We start from the raw sequence: 6991 nt of genomic DNA, 5'->3' as shown, positions 1-6991 counted from the left end.
TTTTCATAACCTTGTATTATCGTGAGCTTTGATTAACTCTATGTATATATAGGTAAACAAGTTACTAAAGATGACACAAGAGACAATGCAAGAAAGGAAGACATTGAGATTGCTTGCCTTAACACTTCTTCAAGCCAACAATCAGGTATTACTAGCTTTCTTATGTTGATAATGAGTCATTTTTTGAAATGGTTATACTAACCAATGATATTTCATCACTTGAGTATCAATAGGAGTGATACGCATACCATCATATGATTATATCTATCGGCCACCCATGTTGAAATTTAGAGAAGAGGGTAGACTTTATGGAAAAAAGCTCATGGCTGAATACTTTAAAACTCAACACACTGTCATGCTCGAAAATTATCATCGAGTACATAGGTGGTTTGAATCCTTAAACCTAGATGATCTACATTATTAAAATGCGGATAAAGAGAATATCATGAAAATCATATTAGAAAATCACCATGAGATTTTACCATTGAAGTTTATTGGATGTGAGTACATATGAAGAGAGAATGACATATATGACTGGTGGAAGGGTACAAAGCAAGATGAAAGAAAGTATTTGAAGAAAAAAGATCTTTTAAAGAAGGTAAGTTGATTGTTACTTTTTTTTATTGGCTTTCCTAATATTTGAGATGTAGATTCTTAGTTATTGAACTATTAATCTTATGACATATAGAGAGAATTATCCGCATCTCTTGGAGTGGATGATATAGATAAGCTTCAAAATGTATCAAATGACATAACATCATCAATGGTAAGATGATATAATTTATAAGTTTGATATCATAAGTGTAGGATTGGTTCTTTTTCTCCCATACTCATTTAGGGGTGTCTATTGATAGCAGAGTGAACCATATGGTGCTACTATTGATTCTAATCAACTTGATATATACATTCCTAGCATGGATGATATTGCAAATGAAGAAGGTTTGAAAAATGTATCTTATAATCTTATATGTTTATCATTTTTGTACTTGATTCTATATATTTTGGAGACATTTAATATATACACATGATCTTATTTTGTTGATGTAGCATCTTGAAGAAAGTAGCTCCTTTGAAGGACAACAATACAAGCAAACAAATTTATCATTGCAGGTAATGCTTTTAAGCTCATATCTAATAACTTTCTTTGAGAATGTCTCTTATACAGATACTTATACATTAACTTTCATTTCCCATAGATGAATATGTTCATGAAGGAAAAAAAGAGCTTTGAAGAATTTCAATGTTATACATCCAATGAGGTTCTTTGCTTTATATTAAACTTAAGATTGACCATATGATTCATGTTCTTAACAGTATCTTATCCTTTACATGCTTAAAATGTAGGATGTTGAAAATGAAGATAAGACACTTGATATGGAAAATTGTGCCAGCTTTTCAAAGTTATTGTCACATGGTTTAGACAAAATAATGTACTCAACTAAACATCAAGAAACTCTGAAACAAAGAATCCATAGTTCAAGCAATGATAAGGTATGTAACTTTTTTTTCTATATAAATATTTTTAATGTGATTACTAATTTTAGTTTTGAATGTAGGCTAATCCAGATGATGACATTAATGAAACATCTCGAAAAAGTCAAAGAAAGAGGAAGGTATTTGATATATGTTTATGAGAGAACAATAGCGTCATAGTTTAGTGAATAACTAAAGATATGATTTATTACATAACTTTTTATTTTATGTGTTGACTAGCCAAGTGAGAAGATGAAGGATCTTTTGCAACAAAGGAGCATGAAATGAGGTACCAATATCAACAAAAAAGAACCAAATGTACTAGATGTAAATGTTTATATTTTTGTTTATGTCATACATGAAAAGCATAATCTAATTTTTTTATTTTATTTGAATTAGGAATTTAAAGATCTTCCAAACCAAGACATCGAGATTAACATTTCAAATGATACTCAAATGGTAACTTTATTGTTAATTTATATTTTAATTAGGTGTATATAATTGTAGTCATATAGTTCAATTTGTAGCTTTGAGATTAACATTTCAAATTATGCTTCAAGGGTAGCTTTATAGTGATATATATATATATAATAGTCATGTAGTTAAATTTATGGCTTTTCATATTATAATTCGTGTCATTTAATTATCTATACATAGTATAATAAGTTACTTATTCTCTTTTTGTTATTCAATGCAGGTTAATATGACAAAAGAGAACATGGAAACCATACTTTTGAAGTATCTTGGTGTGCTTACAATTCATGATATGCACTTTTTTTTAAAGAGTACATACATGAATCTCAAAAAGATTGAAGCTAGCTTTCGAGTCTTGATTAAAGATACAAAGAATCCAACAAGTGAAGATATGATTAAGGAGATTATTTATTGGCTACTAGGAAATGGCAAAGTTTTATTAAACAAAAATAGCAATGTGCTTAGTCTAGATGATGTGGAAGTTTTAGCACAACTTCTACTTTGAGTTAAGAATTTATTGCTTTTCAACATATTGGAGATTTGAGGGATTACTCAAACATTTATTACTTTGCAGCATATTGGAGATTTAAGGGATAAAATAATCAAGACACACATATTGCTTAATTAGTTTTTAGTTCTATGCTCCTTTAAAAGTATTTTAATTTTTCTTTTGGTTGCTAGAAGTAGATGTTGATATCTTAATTTATTTAATCTATTTTGATCATTAGATGTATGTTATTGATCCTTACTTAGAAATGATGACATTCTCTATATAATTTTCTAGTTAAAAATTTATTGTGTAATTTCTTGTTTGATATTAGCATGTCTAAGAGTAAGGGCAAATTAGATAAAGTGATAAGGAAAAATGAGAATTTCCACGGAATTCCCTAGTTGAAAGTACATATAAGTAGGAAATGTAAAAAACAGGAAAAATGAGAGATTTCCTAGTGAGAGTACCTAGGAAATCACCTCTAGAATTTTTTTGCTATATATGGAATATTTCCTATATAGGAATTATTCCCTACATAGAATATTTCCTACATAAGAAAGGTCTTATGTGATTCCCTACTTATTCTCACTAGGAAATGTCCCATTTTCCCTAGTTTTTACTTTTCCCACTTATATGTATTTTCAACTAGGGAATTCCATGGAAATTTCTCTTTTTTTCCTATATGGGGATCGATTGAAAGTTCCTTGTGCTTGTACTAGGCAAACTACTAAGGTGGAATTCTTTATGGGAGGAAAGACGACTTTGGTCACATTCAAAGTCATGAGCCTAGGCATCCATGAGTGTCTACTCGGAATGGATTGGCTTAAACCTAATAATGTCAACATTCATTGTGGAAAGGGCCAATTTTCCTTTCAAAACGCTGAAGGAGAATTGGTCACAACTCAAGGTGAGGCTAGGAAGCCAAAAATTCAATTGGCCAAAGCATCTCGGATTATAAAGGGAGTCAGAAAAGGACTACATGTCTACTTGATTAAGCTCAATGAGTTAGATCAGAAGCAGGAGTCTAGTGAAGGGCCTTCATGGCTAAAGGAATACACGGACGTATTTCTTGAAGAGTTAACAGAACTCCCGCCTCAAAGAGAAGTGGATCATGAGATCAAGCTAGTGCTAGGAGTTGTGCCAATTGCAAAGAGACCTTATAGAATGTCCATCTCGGAAGCAATTGACCTAAAGGAACAACTCAAGCAACTACTCGATCAGGGCTACATCTGTCCTAGCAGTTCACCATGGAAACCTCCAGTACTATTCCAGAAAAAGAAAGATGGAATGCTTCAACTGTGTATTGATTACAGAGGGTTGAATCAATCAATTGTCAAGAACAAGCACCCTATTCGTAGAATAGATGAGCTTCTTTATCATGTTCAGGGTGCGAAAATCTTTTCCAAGATTGATCTCAGGTCCGGTTACTATCAGATAATGATCAAGGAAGAAGATATCCCAAAGACGGCCTTCAACACAAGATATGGATACTTTGAGTTCCTAGTTATGTCATTCCGGCTTACGAATGAGCCAGCCACCTTCAACAGGTTAATGCAGGATATTTTTAGGCCATATCTTGATGACTTTGTGCTCGTCTTCTTTGACGACACTTTAGTCTATTCTAAACAGGAGGAAGATCATGAACCTTGGCCTTGAGACAATGAGGTCACACAAGCTGTATGCTAATATAAAGAAATGTGCATTCTTCAAGCGTCAGATTGAATATCTGGGATTCATCGTATCAGCAAAAGGAATCTCAGTGGACCCAGCCAAAGCCAGAGATGTCCTAGACTGGCCAATACCAACAACTATCAAAGAAATACGCAATTTTCTTGGATTGACAGGATGGTATAAGATCTTCATAAAAAACTATGCTTTGATTACAGCACCTCTGACGGACTTACTTGAAGAAGCAAACATCCATTGCATGGTCAACTGCCGAACAAACTAGCTTTGATAGATTGAAGCAAAGTTTGGTTTCAGCACCCATCCTAAAACTTCCAGACCTTTGTAAGGAGTTCAAGGTAGTAACTGATGCTAGCACGCTTGCCTTAGGTTGTGTACTCATGCAGGAATGTCATCCTGTAGCATACTCTTCAAGGAAAGTGAAGAGCCATGAGAAGAATTATGCTACCCATAATCTAGAACTGTTAGCTGTCATCCATGCCCTAAAGCTTTGGATACACTACCTGTTGGGTAAGAAGTTTACTCTAGTTACTGATCATAAAAGCCTCAAGTGGATCTTTACCCAAAACGAGCTCAACATAAGGCAACGTCGGTGGATTGAAGTGTTGGAGGAGTATGACTTTGAAATCAAATATCGACCAGAAAAGGAGAATGTAGTTGCCGGTGCACTCAGTCGCAAGGCATTCCTTAATTCTCTAATCTTGCAAAATCCATCAACAGTTAGATCTCTAGGTACAAAGGTATCTATGCCAAACAATCCAATATTTGAGCTAGCTAGAGAGGAATCATGCCATGATCCAGTCTATCAAAAGATACTAAGGGAGATCTCTATCAAGGATCAAGACCAAAAGCTACAGGGTAAGTATCATGAATTCTCTATCAATAGTGGACTTGTCTTCTATAGGATGAGAGTATGTATACCGGCAAGCCAATCACTTAAGCAGAAGATATTGTGGGAAGCTCATGATTCCCCTTTCTCAGGACATCTTGGCTATGCCAAAACTCTCAATGCAATTAGGAAGAGCTATTATTGGAAGAGGCTTAAAGATGATCTTCTTAAATATGTCACTGAATATTTGTCTTGTCAACGTATCAAAGCCGAACATGTCAAGATGCTAGGGAAGATGCAATCGCTTGACATTCCCCAAATGAAATGGGAATTCATCAGTATGGAATTTGTTGTTGGTCTACCCCAAGTTCAGGGAGGATACAACTCCATCATGGTTGTGGTTGACATATTGACTAAGGTTGCACACCTTATTCCAGTAAAGACAAACTATAAAGCCTCAGACATTGTAAGGTTGTTTATCAAGGAGATATTCAAGCTACATGGACTACCCAGAAGAATCTTTAGTGATCGTGATTTTCTCTTGGCATTACACTTCTGGAGAGCTATCTTTGAAGCCATTGGAACTCAACTCTATTTTAGTACAGCTTACCCTCCCCAAATTGATGGCCAAACAGAGCAAGTAAATCAAGTCATTGAGGATATGTTAAGGGCGCACTGTTGTCGCGAACCAAAAAGGTGGATTCAATACTTGCCTTTACTGGAATTTGCCTACAATGCTTCTTACCAACAAAGTATTGAGATGACCCCTTTTTAAGCATTGTATGGTCATGACTGTCGAAGTCCCCTAAACTTCTCAGATCCAACCTTGAGGGTTGAAGCTTCAAGGAAGATGTTGGAAGAGATGGATGACCAAATAAAGTCAATAAGACAGGACATCCAAGCCACCAAGGATAAACAAAAGGCATACGTGGATTTGAAGCATCAAGATAGAATCTTCGAGGAAGGAGACATGGTCTTCATTCGCGTATGCCCAAAGAAGAGTTCCCTATCCTTAGAAGATTGCAAAAAGCTAAGTCCAAGGTATTGTGGACCATTCAAGATCCTCAAGTGCCTAAGACCTTATGCTTATAGATTGCAACTCCTTGAGAACCTAAAGGTTCATAATGTATTCCATATCAGCCTATTGAAGAAGTATGTACCTAATCCTAACCATGTAGTTGATGATTAACAAATTGTAATGACTAGTCAAGGAGTCCTTGAACTACGGCCTGACACAATCTTAGATGTTAGGGAGAGACAACTGAGATCCAGAACCTTGAGAGAATGCCTTGTCCAATGGAAATATTATCCTAAGGAGGATGCCACTTGGATAGATGAAAGCACTCTCAACCATCAATATATCCAATTTATCTCGAGATGAGGAAATCTCGATTCCTCAAAGGGGGAGAGAATGTAATATTTCCAAGGCCAAAAGGATAATGTGCAATAAGGGCAATTTTCTTTTAATTATCCCCTCCTTCCCCCAGCCGACGGTAGTTCTGGAGGAGAGGGAGGGGAGGCATGATGATTGAGCACCGTGTTGGAGCTCATGGAAGGGTTGATGCTCATGCATCAGGCCGCGTGGGGGAGGGGAGGTACCTCTCCCTCTCCCTATAAAAAACCTTCGTCATGTAGGGAGAAGACGGACTGGGAAGGAAGGAGGGAGACTGTGATAATGGGATTCACTGTGTGAGAGGCAGGGATCACACTATAGTCGCCACAGACCATGAGAGAGGAAGAGCTAAAGGCAACGACATACTGTGCTTGCTGCCGTTGAAGGAGGGCAGTATGTTAGTTGTAAAGGGAGGAGAATGATCGCCTGATGCTGTGAAGTCACCGTGTGAGCACGAAGGACCGGGTTGTAAGCCCCACCGGCAGAGAGAAGACGTCGCCCTGCCAATTTAGTCGGTCCCCCTCTCATCAACGTGGTTTTACCACGTGTTTTTCTTCAAAAGCTTCAACAAGCTTCTTGAAGCTTCTAAAGGGCCTCCTCCAAAGCCCCCCTTCCCGTGGGCCTTTCCTTAAAACCCTTTCAAGTG

General features: G+C 36.4%; 1 long non-coding RNA gene across 1 annotated transcript; it reads left to right on the top strand.

Annotated features, from left to right (window-relative positions):
- The first annotated feature begins 502 nt into the window (after window positions 1-502).
- LOC148015259 (uncharacterized) lies at window positions 503-1080 on the top strand. The gene is made up of 4 exons (XR_015688401.1): window positions 503-598; window positions 689-766; window positions 858-939; window positions 1048-1080. It is a non-coding gene; the product is annotated as an uncharacterized LOC148015259 (long non-coding RNA).
- The last annotated feature ends 5911 nt before the right edge of the window (window positions 1081-6991 follow it).

This window comes from Lygodium microphyllum, chromosome 24 (genome assembly GCF_053477565.2).
Source record: "Lygodium microphyllum isolate KBCC chromosome 24, Lygodium_microphyllum_v1.1.10, whole genome shotgun sequence".
Lineage (NCBI taxonomy): Eukaryota > Viridiplantae > Streptophyta > Polypodiopsida > Schizaeales > Lygodiaceae > Lygodium > Lygodium microphyllum.
Note: the sequence above shows the minus strand (reverse complement) of the source record. Positions and strands in the feature narration are given on the sequence as shown.